Below are 17,699 nucleotides of genomic sequence, written 5' to 3'. Positions count from 1 at the left end.
CCACCCCACCTCCCCCCCCCCGGGAAAATTTAGACCCTTTAGAAACACCACCACAAAACCCTTTCAGTTCTGTCTTTTCTGGAAACTTCAGGCTAGCTTACAAAATAGAAAACCAGAAAGGACAGCAAACCTGAGGTTCTGAAAAAAGATAATCCTGGCAGCTTCAAGAGGTAAAAACAACCACCATCCCCATCTCCAGCAGTCAAGATACCCTGATGCTTGGAGAAGGAGGTATCCTCAAGGATGCTGGTTGCTCTCTCGACCAGTCTTAAACCAACAGTACCCTTCCTCTACAAATTGGAAGATTTGAGAGCTCGTTAATAGCTGCTGATTACCAAAACTTATGGAGACTTTCTAATGGGTTCCAGCTTGAATCTCAGCAGGGTCTAAATCACAAAGGCAGCACCAAGTCAGAGAAGAGGTTATGAGGAACAACTATGAGGAACAAACATCAGGTACAGCTGAATGGACTTCAGTTTGATGGTTTCACTATGCATCACACTGAAAGCAGGATGAAGCATTTTGTAAGGAATTCTGCTCTACCATTTCCACATTTTTCTTTAAAATTCAGGCATTGCACAAAGGCAAAGAAAACCAGAAACTGCTAGTTTGAACTCATATATCAAAAGAAACTGAATCACAATGTATGTCTTTCTCTCCTTTTTTGTCTGCATGGGATATGGTACTAAGAGAGACCCACCTACCCATCAGCAAAGAGCATTTTCAAGTGCAGATGTTAATACACTGGCAAGACACACACCCCAAGCAAAGGCAACAAAGCAAGATTTGCACATTTCCATCATGACCAGCTAAGGCAATGCATTCCATAATCTTTAAATTTTCAAACAACACAATAAGAAAATTTAGAGGGGAATGGAGATGGAGTGAGAGAGGAGTTACCAAATCCACTAACTCAAAAACAGCACAGGAAGTCTGGAAAAAAAACCCAAAACAACCAAACGCAACCACCATGAAATGAATCCATAAATCCCACAAGCCCTCTAACATATTCACAACCAATCTCTTGAGACCACATTGCCCACAGATAATGTGACTTCTAAAATACCCTTACTAATGCGATGTTAACCTCACCAAACAGATTATTAAAATGCCATTGTCTGACTAATCTGCATTTTACAACCTCTTCTTAAAATATATGGCTTTAATGCTTAATATGGAGAAGAGATATTCTCATCTTCCTTATGAGCAGAAAGCTTCCAAAACATCGGGCAAAAGAGATTCTCAAAGCCACAGTTTTAAAGACCCAAGGTGAAGTCTCAAACTGTCTTTGACAGCCTCCTCTGCGCTCATAAATGTGTGAGAACATCAGAGATACAGTTGCATTAGATTTCTAGGTTTTTAAAAATCCAAAACAAAAGATAATTGTGCTTGTTGAACAACAGTCATTACAGAATTTGGCAGCAGCCAAAGTAGTACAAATCATTATGTTTAAGTTTGGTTTTAAAGCTTCAAAATACAAAATTAATTGTAAAGCCCAAGGCACTGACCTCAAAATTAGGCTTCTGTGGTTTGACTACCCATCCGTTATATTTTGAAATGGAGTCAGCAGAGCTTCTAGAAGTTAAGAATATGCACATGCACAACCACAAGTGAAAAGGTCAGTCAGACCACACACACTATGTGAACTTCCAGCTCAGTATTAGTAACTTCACGTGTAAAACAACGAAATCTCCAGTTCTCCAAGCCTTCCTCCGGTCAGATGATCAGAGGCATCTTCATCCCTACCTCATACACGCAGGTTGCGCTAACAGCTTTCATTTTACTCTGTGCCAAGGTGGAACTGAAAGAAATTTCTTCACGGAAAGGGTTGTCAAGCACCAGAATAGGCTGCCCAGGGAAGTGGTTGAGTCACCGTCCCTGGAGGTATTTAAAAGACTTGTAGATGTGGCGCTTACAGGGACCTGGTTTAGTGGTGGACCTGGCAGTGTTAGGTTTACTAAGTTTGGACTTGATGATCTTAAAGGTCTTTTCCAACCTAAATGATTCTATGACGTTACACACCCCATCACACCGGCAGAAACCCTGCCAAACCCCTTTCAACTGGACAAAGTCCCCCTGGAGATGCAGCATGTGTCGGGGCCTTGAGGGCACGCACAGGCCTCGGTCTTCGCGAACTCCTGGGGCTCCCCGATGGCCCAGGACCCCATTTCACACCCTGGCGCCATCGGCCCCTGCCCCAGCAATGCTGCAGCAGGGCCGGTCTCCAGCTCCTGACAGCCCTGCTCTGGGCTGCCCCAAGCCAGGCCCACCTGCAGGCCCACAACCTGGCCGGGCCCCAGGGAGGTTCCCAATGCCCGGGGCTCAGGCTGCCCCTCAGCCTGCCCTGCTCCCGGCTGGGGTGGTGGGACACGCCCCGGCTGCCAGGCCCTGACCTGCCTCTCCATGGGGAGCCGCGGTGGCTCCTGCGCAGTGCGTTGGGTCAAAGCAGATCGCCATGAACAAAACGTGTTAGCAGAGGCTGGAATCACGCACCAGTGTCATCTTTTTTCCTTCAAAACATGCAGGAAGCTTCAGTGTTGGTCTAATCTCCCCGCCGCCTTTTTGTTGCTGTTGGAGATCAACCTACCAGAAATAAACTACCAAACACTACGGCAATGCAATTCACAAGCAACTAATTACAGACATGACAAGTTTTCAAAATTCCCATGAGTAACACCACAGGCATTTTTCCCTGCCAGAGAAGCCTGGGTTTTACGAGGCACCAGTGCCCTATAGCTGTGGTGAGGACCTTCCGGCCATGCCACCTGGGCTCCTGGCCAGGTTCAGCTCACATACGATGGAGCTACCACTCTGATGTCCTTGGGTTGTTTAGCCTTTTTTTCTTTTTTTAACATAAGATCACAACAGGGAAAATGAGAACTAAACAAGTAAAATCATAGGAGCAATGCAAAAATTTATACATTTGAGAAACTGGAAACATGAAGGCTATTCTAACTGGAGGAAGCCAGCCTCATCTTTTATTTCTGAAAAAAAAAACCAAAACCCCAAAAACCCCAAAAAACCCCAAAAAACGTAATTAATGAGGAATTCAAATAATAAATTCTGCTCTCAACTACAGTCAGGCAAGCCTACTCAACTCATGGGTCTTTTTCAATGACCAAATACCAGTCAAGCTACTGGGATTCTTGGTCCTCTGAGGGTTGTCTTTGGAGTTACTCCTCCAAGCTGGTATCAAAATAAACTAAATTGATATACCATTTCTTTTTTCACCTTTTTTTTTAATTTGATAGAACTAGATTTTGATAGAATTCCATGGGTTGGGCTGCAACTGTCCACCCCAATGTACTTACTTTGTGGTTCGTATTTTCATGTAAAGGACTTGCAGTACAATTTTATCACCAGTTACGCCTTTTGTTATCAACATCTGATGTCCAGTTTTGGGTCATTTATTACATTTTGAAACTCAACAGTTATTCCCATGAGAGAAATACATTAGCTGATACGTGTGATCATGTTGCCCATTTCTTCCAGTAAATATTTCTGTTGACCTATATGGAAATATGTATTACAATATAACGTATTTTCAGGAAAGAACTTCTATTAGAGATGCATTACAATTCAACAGTAAAAACAATGATCTAAACTGAGCAGAGACAGACTCTTTTTTTTCCTAAAATGTACTTATCCCACCACCTGGAAGACTGTTTGAACCTGAAGTGGGTTCCAGGTCAGATTCCACAAAAGGAGGTCTTCCTACTACACATTCTTTGTACATTATATTCCAAACTTTTCAGAAATCTCCCAGTCACGGAAAACAGGACGACCAACTTTGTTGATCCCTATACAGTTACTGTTTACTTATGTTCTTGAATACACGTATTCATTTAACATACCTGATACCATACTATAGATCACTGTAAAGCTACCACATAGCTTGCAAAATCTTCTAAAGGAAATATAAACCACATTACTCTTAAAGCTTGTGGAAGTGCTAGGAGCTGCCAGAAGCATAGATGGATTTTTCAGTTCAAGAAGAGCACAAGGATTCACAGAACCTCTGGTTATTTTTATTTTGGGGAACTTAATACAAGGTCCAAATGATGGATACATTGCTATCAGCTCAACTGGTTCTCCAAGACTATGACTCTTCAAAAAATGGAAAAAATTCCACAAAACAAACACACAAAAAAAAACCCAAAAGAGAAAAACATGGTGCTCAGTTACTGAACATGAATGCATATTAGCCATCTCACTGTAAGACCCTAGCAGAATAAAGGCATACCATAGATTTTACAAAGAGGTATGAAAGAAAGGAGAATTACAAATAGGAGCACAATGTCAGCTTCTGCTAGGTATCTTAGGAAAAGACTGCAGTCCAGGGCCTCAAGCAAACACAGCAAACTGATAGTTATCTCACTGCGGAAAACACAAACTTCCCTAGCAAGGAAGACGAAAGTCCAGGATGGAATATTTGATCTTACACCCATGTGTTACTTGCAAGGAAATCAAATCAACAAAGACAATTCAGATGTAAGTAACCGAACTACAAAGAGCATCAGGCTGGGGCTTTACTGATTCAAGCTACCTAAATGGTGACCACTCCTTTTCCATTTCTCACAAATAATGTCTCTTCTTTCTTTGGGCTCCTGGAGTGTACATATATATGTGTTCTTTTTAAAAAAATACATGAAGAGGCCATCTAAATGCCTGAAGGATACTTTCAAACTTCAAGCTTTTAAAATAAAAGCAGATTGCAAATAAAATGCCACAACTTAATTAAAAGACAAACTGAGAGAGACTCATACAAAGTATGATTTGACATTTTTTGTCTTCCCTTCCTGAAGGTTAGCTGTGAGGCATTACATGGTACAGAGCATGGGCAACTGAGTCTTGGGATGAAGAACTTCACCTATGAGAAGGCTCTTGAATATTAAATGCTTTTGCTCAAAGCAAGGCTTAGGATGGGTTTTTCTGATCTTCTGAATTACTTTCACGGCACGTTATTAATCCCTACAGAAATGAAAGACTCTAAATATATGTGAGAATCTGAACAACTAAATGGTCGAAGTAGGACTTTTTCCCTTATTAAGTATGGCAGATACTTAATTTACTGCACAAAAGTAGTTGTGGAGGTACAAATTCAGACACACAGAGAGTTTTGTCAAGTTTTCCTGTGGTTCACCAGAGTCAATAAACAGAATACAGCTTTGGCCCTGTGTTACAAGAAGATGCAACAACAATTTTACTACGAAGAGGGGAGTTTTGATCAGATAAGCTCCTCCTTCTTGCAGAATAAACTTATGTTTTCTTTCCTACCAGAAGGTGAAGAAGAGGAAGAAAATGAAAACACACAAAAAAAGCATTAAACCATTTTTCCAGTCAAAACCTGTAAAGAAAGTATCTGTTTAAATCCTTCTAGGATTTAAAAGGAAGATGAAACAGCATAGGGCAGTAGAAATGTGGTCTGCCACTTGGTGCCATACTAAATGCTTGCAGGAAAATGAGCCAACTCATCCACCTTGCTGACACAACCCAACCTTTCAGTGCCCTTCTGCATAGACATAGGTGTTAAAGAGGCAAGTGGGTTGGCCCAACCGAGGAAAACAGATACCAGAGCCAAGCAACTTGGCTTTTGTACCCTGCTCCTTAGTGCTCCCCATATGGCATAATGCAACTGAAAGCAGTGGGTCTGGGCTTTCTTATCTCCAGCCAAAACTGTATTGTTAATTACCTCAAGAAATCCAGTTCCTGTGAGTTAAGAGAAGTGCACTCCCCTGTATACATGGACTTGGGAAAGGTAGATGTCAGTAGGTGGTGCTGAAGAACACAGCAGCACTCTTCCTGAGTACTCCAGAAACAACTTAATTCCTTCTCATGCATTGCAAGTAACGTCTTCTAGGACCTCTTTACACAAAGGATGCATTACCAGCCTCACCCTGGAAGGAGCAGGGGGAGGAGCAGGCTCCCCAGCCTGGCATAACCCCAGCAAAGATCTCGTTCTTGCCAAGAAAAGTCAGAGCTGTTATAAAGGGGGTCTTGCCAGTAGCCAGTCGGATATGACAAACTCAACCACATACCCTGCTGCACCATGAACTGAAGTTGGAAAGAGCAAAACCGTGACTGAAGACAGAAGAGATTATCTCCTGATGCCCATCTGCCCTTAAATGAACCCTAAAACAGACTTGCGCAGCCTATAGTGCCTCTAAAAGTGATCTTGCCATTCAACCTGAACTACATGCTCCATTCCATGGTCACTTACAGTGCTTGCATGCTTACAAGTTACAAGCATGCTTTAGAGAGGACCAATGTTAGTTTGCAAGGAGCACGGTGTTTTTACAGCGGCTAAATACAGTTTATAAACTGGTGACAGAGCTAAACCATGGGAACACATGAATTGCTGGATTATTTTAAGGGCCACAAAATTTTAATCTTAGAGATCTGAGATTAGACCAGCCAAAACAGCTGGTTCACAACACAAGCAGGCACGGAGGAGGAAATCAAGTCACTAGCACTCAGAAACCACAAATGCCAAGGGCAAAGCTCTGCTTTGAGATTGCTACTGAAAAGTGTCTTCAAGAAGGCAAAATAAAGGGACATTATCACCATCTTGAAAGACGGATGTTAAAGGATGCTTTGCTGGACACATGTTCTTCCTTTAAGTGGAGAGACTGGACCTATGTCATAGCAGTGGTTGACAGAGGCTGAACTCAGCTGGTGAGAGGAGTAATCTTTCAGCCAGAGATCATTTTCATTATACAACACCCAGTTTGGTAGATATTCAAGACTCTCTAAGTAAGAGAAATTCACAGGGCAGTTGGGAACCAAAGAAACATTGTGTGGATCATATCCAAGTGAGCCGAAGCCCACTACCTGCCTTTTGTCACTGGTATGAGCTCAGCTTAGTCAGGACCCTGGGGATAATGCAGCCCTCTCCCTCAGTCCATCCTGAGATCTTACATGCTCCAGAGGTACTCCTTTAAAGGGTTAACCCCATGCAGAGAGCATGTGGAGAGGATGAAAAAAGGGCATTCAGAGGAATGGGTTTAACACTATAAAACCAAAGCACCAGAAGTCATGTTCTGTACCAGCAAAAAAAGCTGAATAGAACAGGACATCACCTCATGCAGACCCACACCCACTTCATGCACGACTCTAATTATAAAGCAGGATCCATGGCTGAAATCCTACTGGAGGGCAAGAAAACGCTGATTAACAAAGTCCAAAGATTGTTCTGCTTTCCCAGTCTACTCCTCAGAAACACTCGTTTGAGGAGCTCCACTGACCTCCTAGCTATTTTAACACCGCCTTTGTCTCCAGCTATCCCTCCCCTTCCCCCAAGCTTCCTGCTATATTTGACATTTGCTGGGCAGCAAGCAGAAGCCTCTCTGTCAGCCAGTTCATTTCCTCAGGTAATACAAATCCATCACTGACCCATTTATAATGCCAGACAGAATACACAGTTTTATTTGCCCACTGACTCACTTGCAGTATAGCAGCCAGCATCTCTGCCCCAGGCAGAAGAATATACACTTTTCCAGTATTTGACAGATCTCAGACTAGTGATTACCACGAGGCTACCACCCTTCTCCCTGCCACCCCTCCCAAAAGATCTTTTTCACCTGTGCAAGTGAAGATCCTCTGTTTGGGATGGTGGCAGCAAGATGCTGGTCCTATCACTGATCGCTGAAAAGTGATACTGCTGCAAAGGAGGAACAACAAGTTGCAGCTAACATTTATGTTGTCCAAAATACTTTACTTTGTGCCAAGTAACTTTTTATAGATAGAGAGTCCATTGGATTACATGTAGAGATGGAATATATACACACTGGAATGCAATATCCTAGGTCCAAATGAGAACCTTGCTTCTTTTACCACCCCTTCAACCTCCATCTCCACCCACTTAGTCCTTCCAGGAAACAAGTTTTTGCAGTTGTTGTAATATATAAAGCCCAAGTACAAAATATTTAAAGTAGCGTACTGGCTCAATCATCATCATTTCTGTGATATGCAGATAGCAGACAGTCCCTAGAAGAAACGAAGTGGAACATCTACAATGCATTTCAAGGGTGGGGATAGGGGGGAAGGAATTCAGAGCAATCCCAGGATTACAGATCACAGTATCTATGAATTGACCAAGGTTAATGGAAGTTCTCCAGCCAGAAAGTGTTTGGATCAAAGAGGCATTAAAAACTATTCCATTAAAAACAGGAAAAAGCTGCTATTCCCTGTCTATAAAAGAAACACTCTTTGCTATGCAGGTAATAATTAAGAACAATCTCCCTCACAAAAAGAAAAAAAACCAACCTCTTGTTAACCTTATTTCTTATCCTTCCAATAATAAACAGTCCTTTTCCCTGACTACTGTGGACATATTCAAATTAAGGAGAAAACTATTATTAAAGCTGAGTTGTAGCAAAAGTGGTAAGATGTTGAAGCTCCTAAATGGAGTTCTTCTGTCCTAGTTTAATCTTTTTTGCTTTGAATAAGCTGTTTGAGGGTCAGCCACTAAGATCCAATTTCTTTTTCTTCCTCCTAAGAACAGGAAATGGACCATAAATAAGAAAAAATAACTAAGACTTTCTTTGTAATAAGGCCCATGGCTAAGAGGGGCTAAGATTATAACCAACTGCATCCTTCAAAAGCTACAATCCTTGCAAGTATGTAGACATTACAGAACTACTGCGGCTTTTTTCTCTTCTGCAAGTCCATTACACAACACCTTGGTTTTTTCTGCTGTTGTAAATGCTTTACATTTAACCATTTAAAACTGAAAAATTTTCAAGCATTTTAAATAACAAGGAAGGTAACAAAATCCAATTTTAGAACAAAATAATTAGCTCCCATTGTCATAAGATTACTTTCATTTTGAAGAAAGGGGAACCATTCTCGCTTTACCCTAAAGATACCGGGTGAAAGCTGATAAAAGAGAAACTAGTTGCCAAAACTTTATCCCAGAAGACATAAACAATTGCCAAACTACATATAAAGAAAACAACGTCTCTTGTCATAAGGGAAGTTCAGTTCAAGACTAGTTCATCAACATAAAAAGTTATCTCTCTGAAAAAAAAAATTAAAGGGAGACCTCGAACTCCCTGTTCTTATATTTTCCAGCCACCCACTCCTTCTATTTAACCCAGTGAATTGAACTAACAACTTCTCGTAATTTAGAAACAGTTCATTAAAGATTTTAGCTACCTCAGGTAATCACCAATTTGAAACCTGGCCATCATGTTTTATTCAAACACTCTGAAAGAAGATGGCATACCTTCATTATGGAAAAAGAAAAGCAGGGACAGTCCACTTCAGAGAAAGTCTCCAGATAAATTTGTTTCCTTAACCTTTGGAAATCTGTGTAACCTGGAAACTGAACCAAAATGCTTGATTTTTTTAAGAGGCAGGATGTAGACCTCAAGACAGGTCCCCAGAGAGCACTCTGTGTAAAGCAAGGTGAAGACTGGAAGAGATTTTCAATTTTCCTGGCCTAAGAGAAGAGAATTCTTGGGTAAATTCAAGGTGGAAGGACTTTTTAGAAAGTCCTAGTGCCTAGTCAAAAATGGGACCTTCTATGAAATAGGAAAAAAATGCCCTGAAAAAAACACCAAGATACTTAGACAATTCAAGAACAGGCAGCCCAATGGCACCTTAGACTTCACCAGGATTTTGGTTCTGCACATACATACTAAGAAGTGACAAAGAAAAGCCTGAAGAGAAGCATTAGATAAACGGCCAAGAAATCTTATTTTTATGAGATAAAGCTTCTCATAAGCTTTATCCTCAGAAAATCTCTTATTTAATTGCAAATCCAGGTATGTTATTGGAAATTCATGGGACAGAGGCTCTTCAGGACAGGTATTCTGCTTTTGGCTACAACCAGAAGCCCATCCACACTTGGGTCTAGGAAAGCAGACTGGGCAGCAGTTCTCCTCTCTCCCCATTGGTACACTAGCCATTGCTTTAGCTGCACAGAGAGTAACTGCTCCTGGGATATTCCCTCTCTGGAATGGAGGGGACAGAACATCTTGACTGCCAACGGCTCCACCTCCAAAACACAGAAATACAATGAGGTCATTGTGTATCTGCATATGGAGCAGATCCACTTTGTTCTGAAGGATCGACTTAGTGTTACTGTTCTCACTAGAAGCCCTCTGCAACTGATCTCAGCATGTCTTCCAACAAACGGTTTCATCAAGGTTCCAGGTCGTCCTGCATGTCACACCAAGCCATGTGTGTGAGAAGAAACAGAAGTGAGGTTGTACCCACACTTGGACATGCTTTTGGACTTAGGGAGAGTTATTTGAAACTGCAGTAGCTCCATCTAAATAACTCCATGGGTAGACAAACCTTGACATTTACTCTGCACACAAAGGGGATTGAAGTGGGTAAGATGTATTTTAAGCTAACAAAGATGGCAAAAACATTTTAAAAAATACCCAAAAGAACCCAGAAGATTCAAGCCCTGTGATGGCTTAAAACACCCAACAGAACTTTCAACCTGATGAGATACAAACAAAATTATGCAATATAATGTGCCTTTTAATTAATCTGAAAACTTCAGAACTAATGTTCTGAAAGCAAAGAAAGGGTAGTCTGGACCACAATGTTTTCAACATACAGAAAGAATATTCACCTATGGTAATGACAAAGACACACTGCAATGTTCTACAGTTCCAAAGCAAAGGGGTCATAATTGAAATTGGTTTTATTGATGATTACAGAACCACTTAAAAAAAGGAACCGAAGTTTGACTTTAAGGGAAGAAACTTACAAACTTCCCAACTTACTGTTTTTCCAAGAGATATACATAAATACTTTAGGTAGATCAAGCGTCATTGAATCCTCCAGTTCAAGAGGTTTTAAAATAAAGCAGGATTACTTCAAAGCAGAACCATATAAAGAAATTCTTTTTTCTTCTTCTCACTAAAGGAACAAAGATGGAAACAAGCAAGCAAGAAAAAAAAACCCAAAACCACAAAGACATAGACTCAACTGTTACAAAATTGTATGTCCTCAGATTTATGTTGCTTGAAAGGGACAGGATGCATCGTTTCAACTAACATGGAGAGGAGACATGGACAGTCACAGAGATAAACAACATATGTCTCTTTTCAGTAAGAGTCCAGCTAAGTGAACAACCCTTGAGACATAGCATTCAGCAACACCACTTGCCAGTCAGGTGAATCTCCTGCCTGTTTTTTCATCCCAAAAGAGGCATACATGAACCATATGACACCAAAATACATACAAAGAATATTTTGAGGCACTTCATTTATGTTAGCCAACATCCTTTAACACTATAGAAGAGAAAAAAGAAAGAATGTAATGTGTTTTGTAGTCCATTCTAGACTTTTTTCCCCATTAAAACTCATCTGAATAGAAGGCATTTGTACTTTTTTATTTGTTTCTTGCAACAAGCATTCATTCAGGCGTGGGTTCTTGTTTGCAGGAATGTATGCGGAGTGAAGGTTTCACATTAATTTAGGACTTCATTGTCAAAAGATTCTATGCCAAAAGTATACAATCAGTCCTGCAGAAATTTCATTTTTCCTTCTGCTGTTTATGGAACACCAAAGCAAGACAAAAGACAGTATCATCTGTTTCAGGTTTCCATTCATTTATCACAAACAAGTCATTTAAGTCAGCAGAAGTGACTTGCTCTCAGAGAAAAGACTGAAGTATTCCCCTGGTTTTCAAAAACCTTCAAATTATTGAACAAAATCTGAAGACACACAACTTCTCAGTAGTATGTAAGGAACAAAAAGGCAGAATTAAATATATCAAGTAGCAATACTGACACCCTGTTCCATGCAGTTACTACCTATTTATTTGACTTATGCAGCTTCAGGCCACACTGTTGTAGGCTTTCTCTCTGTGAAAAGCAAGATGAGTGAGTCTGCACCACGGAGAACCTTCTTCCTTTACCTGGTAATGGAGAAGCACAGGGAAGTGAAGTAGCTTGGCTCCAGGTCGCACAGCTGGTCTGTGGCATAGCCAGCAGCAGAAAGTGCGTTTCCAGACTCCAGCCATTCCCCGTTACGCCACACTACCTTTCTGTGCCACTGTGCCTGAAATCCCAGTGCTAACTTCCCACAACAACAAATGAAACGTTCTCCAGCATAGTGGAAGTTAAAATTTCAGGGGTAAATCATACACCACACACAAGGATATTAACTGAGGCTCTTTATTTGTCTTAGTATTTACTTCTTAACTGGAGTTGCCATTTCCAGCTTTCTGCACAGAATCCAGGCCTTTTGCTGAAGAATTTAGGTCAACTTAGCAAAATGTCTGCAGAGCTCAGGAGAGGAATATCAGGGGAGACAGAGTTTAGGGATGGTGAACATGGTCTAACCCTCATACTACTCGAGATCACAGTGGGAGGAGGAAGATGGAAAAAAGGGTGGCCATCCAAAAAGGGAGCTTTATATGGGGATGAGGAAAGATATCAATTTTGAAGGACTGACAGCTAGAAAAACAGCAATTCTTTTACTGTCTGAGAGGCTTTTCTCTTAATACGATTTTGGCCAAACTGTCCTTCTACTGTCTTCCCAAACTCTTCTAAATAATGGGCAACATATTAATAATTCTTGTGTTGTAGAAAACGTCTAGACAAAAAAACATCAAAACTTACTAGAAGTCATCAAAGAAGTCTTCTTTATAGCACCTTTATAAAAATAACTGTAAGAGAAACACTCTAGGTCTTCCTCAGTATCTTCTGTAAGCAGGAGATACTCACGACCAAAGAAGAGGAAGTTTGATTTAATCAGACCTCTCTTTCACACATGCTAGCTGGAGCCACAAAGCGTGTGCACACTTCCACTCCACCCTGGCTAACAAAATTTATGAGAACAAACCAAGCAATTAGTTTTCACATGCTGACAGTTGCACCTACCCTTCATTGTTAGGACATCACCACAAACAAGACCCCAATATTTTATGAATTTAAAAAAAAAACATTCAGATTCTAAGAGAATCAAGCATCACCTTCAATATATGTTCAACTAGTGTGTAAAGCTAGTACAGTTTTTCTGAAAATCTTCAATAAAATAAGTGTTCCAGTTTGAGAGTCTGGATGTCTAAGAAAACACAACTTTCCAAAAAAGGTGATTAGCCTGTGCTGAGAGCCATACACAGGCTACCAAGGACTCCTGATCCCATTTAATGTGAACCCAAACTCTGCAGAAGGATCTCACAGACACAGAGCAGTCTCTGTAGTTTTTTTCATTCCTGTTGAAGGAAGCATACTGAGCATGCTTCATCCTATGTCTGCAGAGCAGAACCAGCCTGAGGTCTGCCAAAAGCCAACTGTGTCATGGGCAGCTGTGACTGTTACTTTGCCTGGGCAGAGATACAAAGTGGTAATACCTCTTCTTTGGTTTTTTTTCCCCCCCCGGTTGCTGTCAACTGAGATACACAAACATGCTTGCTGCAGCTGGAAGAAGCCTAGCTAAAAATCCAGCTTGCATTTACTGTAAGGTGCATCTGGGAAGCAGGGGTTCTTCTGGGAACTGCATCTGCCTACTCCATGCAGTCAAAAGCGTAGGCTCCAATCTTTTGGCGCACTAGCTTGAGGCAGCTTACAGGCAGATAAGACTGTGCATAGCTGCTACCTGCACACAGTTTATGTCTCGTCACCTGAGAGAAGCACACTCCCTGCTGCTTCACACTGAGCCACTGGAGGAACCCTGACTTCCCACCCCTGGCAGCCCAGCTCACAATTATTGAAGTCTGGAAGTTGATAGGACATCAGCATTTTGGGGAAGCAGGCAAAAAAGGGTTAAATCTTTCACCTTATTCATCCCTGTCTACCTTCACAAGTGATCAAGAATTGTATCTTCCTGTTTTCTTAGACTGTTTGTCTGAGTAGTGTCACCTTTGCTTTCAAAAGATCATTCCTTTCTAACATAACTTATCTCACCTTCCAAGCTGTATTCCTGGCATTAAACCTTAAATTTCTCCTTTTCTGCCATAAATAATTTTTCCTGGTCTATCTACTACCTCCTCTCTGTAGGCCCCTCCTTCTCCAGGTCTTCTGAAAAGATGCAAACTATCATCTACTATTTCCACAGCCTAGCAGAGAAATGATGCTGGTGATGTGCATCTTTAAAGTAGCTCTGAAGTCTTTCATTTCTTCTGAAGATGTCTGGTGTGCTGGTCCCTCAGAACTCAATATGAAATAAAAGCACTGCTTTTATCTCTTGAGAAAGGAGCACATTTTCAAAAAAGACTGCTCTGCCTAGAACCATGACTTAGTAGGGCAGAGAAAATGAGAGAGAAAAGGGAGGGGTGGGAAGGGGCTACAGCAGACACCACCAGGAATGACTGACAGTCATTTGGTGGTCACCCTGCTGGTGATGAGGGGCCTCTCATGCACTCCAGCAACTGGTATCTGAGGCTGCAGAAGTCTTACATTTCTTCCTCTTTCTTTTTAAGGAACAAGACTCCCTTTTTGGTTCTCATTGTCCGTTGCTCTGAACTCAGTAACTGATATAACTGTGGTCAGTCAAGATATTGCGTGTGTGTGTGTGTGTGTGTGTATGCTATGTCTGGATCCTCAGGAAGGCAGCCTGGTATTTTATTTTTAAACTTTAGCTCCTGTTGCACAGCCTCACATATAATGGCTCCACTCCTGAAGGTTGGATAGTCTTCTGCTATCAGTTTTCAAAGAAAAACAAAGCCATGCAAGCCAATACCACCAAGAGAACAGGAGCAAAGTTCTCTCCTAAAGATTTTCTTTCCCTCACAGAAAAACAAGAGATCACAGAAAGATTAAGCCATCAGTGTCGTTCCAACTTCCTGCTCCTGTGTTCTTACAAGCTGCAGAACATTGTGCAAGTCCCAGTAACTGCTGTGCTTTCAGAAATTTCTCCAGTTTTTTACTTCTGGAAATTTGCTGGAGTTCTGCCAATTTTCCCCAGCTGAGGACCAGACCTTTATGTGGATCAGTACTTACTAAAGCCTTTTATTATGAAGCGGAGGGTCAAAATAGGAATAAGTTTCTCCTTACCTGAAAGCAGAACCTGTAATGGATCTTCAAGGTCTCAGAAGTTGAAGGAGGCAGCACCAGACTTGCTAATCATAGGACTGGTACTACAGTTCACCCTTCCTGAAGAGCCTGCCCTTCAGATGTGTTCCAAAGCTGATAAACTAACTTGTATCATATACCTCTAGCCACCTGCAGTACAAGATCATTTTGGCAGTGAAGCTTCACTGTCAAAAAAAAAAGTGGTTTCCTTTTCAGCTGAGCACACAGGGGCTATATCTGTAGGCTTGATTACTAGAAGAAAGGAAATGTTCAAGTTAAAGGCAAGAAGGCTCCTTTGCACCCATGCCTGGGTGAAAAGATTTTACACAGAACATGGGAGAGAAATGTAGAGGGAACAGTTTGCCAAGAGGAAGTTACCTTCTTATTTTAACTTTACTTGCATTTCATGATGGAAGACAGCCACTGATCTCAGCGTTACTTATAGGTTAAAATAGTTATTCGTTTCAAAACCAAGAAACAGAGGAACCAGCTCAGACCTCTTTCTCCTTCATTCCTGAACTCCTTTGTTCTCCCATTGTCTTCTAACTCCTCCAGCTAGACTACTGCAATACAGAGTTCTGAATCTTGAAAGGAGTCTTCCAAAACTGAAACTACAAATTAAGAACTGAAAACAATTTGTCAATTAGGGAATCAAAACCCTCCTTCATCCAGCTGTAGTAATTGCTTTATAAAGTTAAAAAGAAAAGCATTTACAGTGAGGCCTCTACTGCAGCACGACCTTTGAAACCAAGCTAATGTACAGTTTTTCCCAGAAACTGACTTGTTTGTGTGTCAGTTATCAAAAAAAGCGGATCTAATGATGGTGCTTATTGTTAAAGTCTTTGATTAGCAAAGAAGACAAAAAGAGTTAATCTCTAAGTTTCCTGGATATATCATCCTTAACAGACCAAAGTCTAAGATTTTGAGAGGTGTCTAACAAAAAACTGAAACATATTTCTACTGAAAGGGTCGAGACCCTTGAATCTACTGAAATGCTTTCATAATATAATTGGTGGGATATCTCTGATAGAAAGTTAGGTTACTCTAGGAAACTGACATGTTGACAAATTCTAATTGAGTTTTTATGCCACAACCACCTCTGTGGTAACTGCAGGATCAAAGTATCTAGTTCCTGTCTGTAAAACCAGGACTAAAGTTCTAGGTGACCAACGTGCTGGGTTGTAGAGTCCAGAGGAAACCAGAGGTCTTCTGTTTGGGGGATTTACTGTCTTTTAAAAACCACAATGTGAAAGTCTACAGTAGCTCTGTCAGGACTACAAAAACCCTGTTCCATTTCTTCTTTTCCTCCACTGAGACAACAGGAAACACAACTAATTTTTAGGAGGAAGGCAGCTTCCACCACCCTTGTGCATAGATTCCACTTTGAGAACAAAATGCAAATCATTTGTCCATAGTTTTAAGCCTAAGACAGAGAAATGGAGGAAAACCCGCTACAGATAATCAAGCCTAAACTGGTAGCTACAAACCCGGAGTCAGCCTTATCATTTCACTTAACTTGGTTACTTGCTTCCCTTTTCTTTGCCAGGTGAGAAAGAGTCTTCTTGCATGTTCTGATAAAACTCAATCACCTCCTTAGAATCCCTACACCTCCAAGTTACAGCATTCCCGTCAGCTGTTCCTTAAGACAACTAATCCCTGACATGAGATAATGGCAGTGGGAGTCATCTTGCTGAATGTTCACCTTCTACAACTAAGCAGTTGTCCACGTCCAACTCAATGGTAACAGTCTAAAGCCTGTCTTCCACCACAGCATCTGAAGAGAAACTACACTTAGGCTTGATGCCTTAGGACTTTTCTATAGTCCATTAGTCATTCCAATAGCTCTTAATCTTCCTCCACTATTAAATTAGAAATAAAGAACTATTTATATAGCAAACGTTTTCTAGTCTTAGATTCCAGCCACTGCATCTTGTTATAGCTTGGTACAGATTCCAGATTCCTATAATATTGGACATAGCCTGGCAAATTAACTGCTTTTAGTCTTCTAAATGTCACTTCTGAAAACCTCTGAAAGGGAGGAATGGACTACCTGAAAGCTCTCACTGTGAAGCACAATTTTCCAGACTTCAAACCATTACTATTCCCAGCATTTCCACACTCGTTTTTACAGACGTGACAACTTCAGGAATCGATTTAGTATTCCAAGAGCAGTACTTGCACAGATCAGCAGAGGGACAACAGTATCTCCTGTTGTACTAGTCCACTTAGCTATTCTAACCGTTTTGAATGATATCCACTACTTCGCAGGATCACTGTTTTCTGATTTAAAAGGAAGACAGGACTCTTAAAGGCCGCATAGGCTACAAAGCCAAGACATTTCTTGAGTGAGTCACAAAACATTTTCTGTTCTACATTTTCTATCCATTTCAGATATAAACTGAATGGTGTAGAGAACAGGAGGAAAAAGGAAAAGTCTCTTTAAATCCTGTCAGATACCCTTCTTGTCTGACCTGTGGGATGCTTTTGTTTGCAGTGGAATGGATCCAAAATAAAAAGGAAAACCCTTGCTTTTCTCTTTGGGATCAAGGGCTCTCAAAGGTACAACACTGGTGTTATTTGTTTGATCTATCAAAGCAAGGTCGTTATTTACTTTGGTCATGGAAAGCCTCGAAAGTCTTTTCTGATACACTAGAAAAGCCAATGGCCAATGAGACCTATGATTCACCTGCACTCTCTGCATGAGGTTTTCTCATCCCAC

The sequence above is a fragment of the Fulmarus glacialis genome, unplaced genomic scaffold, assembly GCF_000690835.1.
Source record: "Fulmarus glacialis isolate BGI_N327 unplaced genomic scaffold, ASM69083v1 scaffold28814, whole genome shotgun sequence".
Taxonomy (NCBI): Eukaryota; Metazoa; Chordata; class Aves; order Procellariiformes; family Procellariidae; genus Fulmarus; species Fulmarus glacialis.
The sequence above is the reverse complement of the archived record's forward strand: the minus strand, read 5'-3'. Positions refer to the sequence as shown.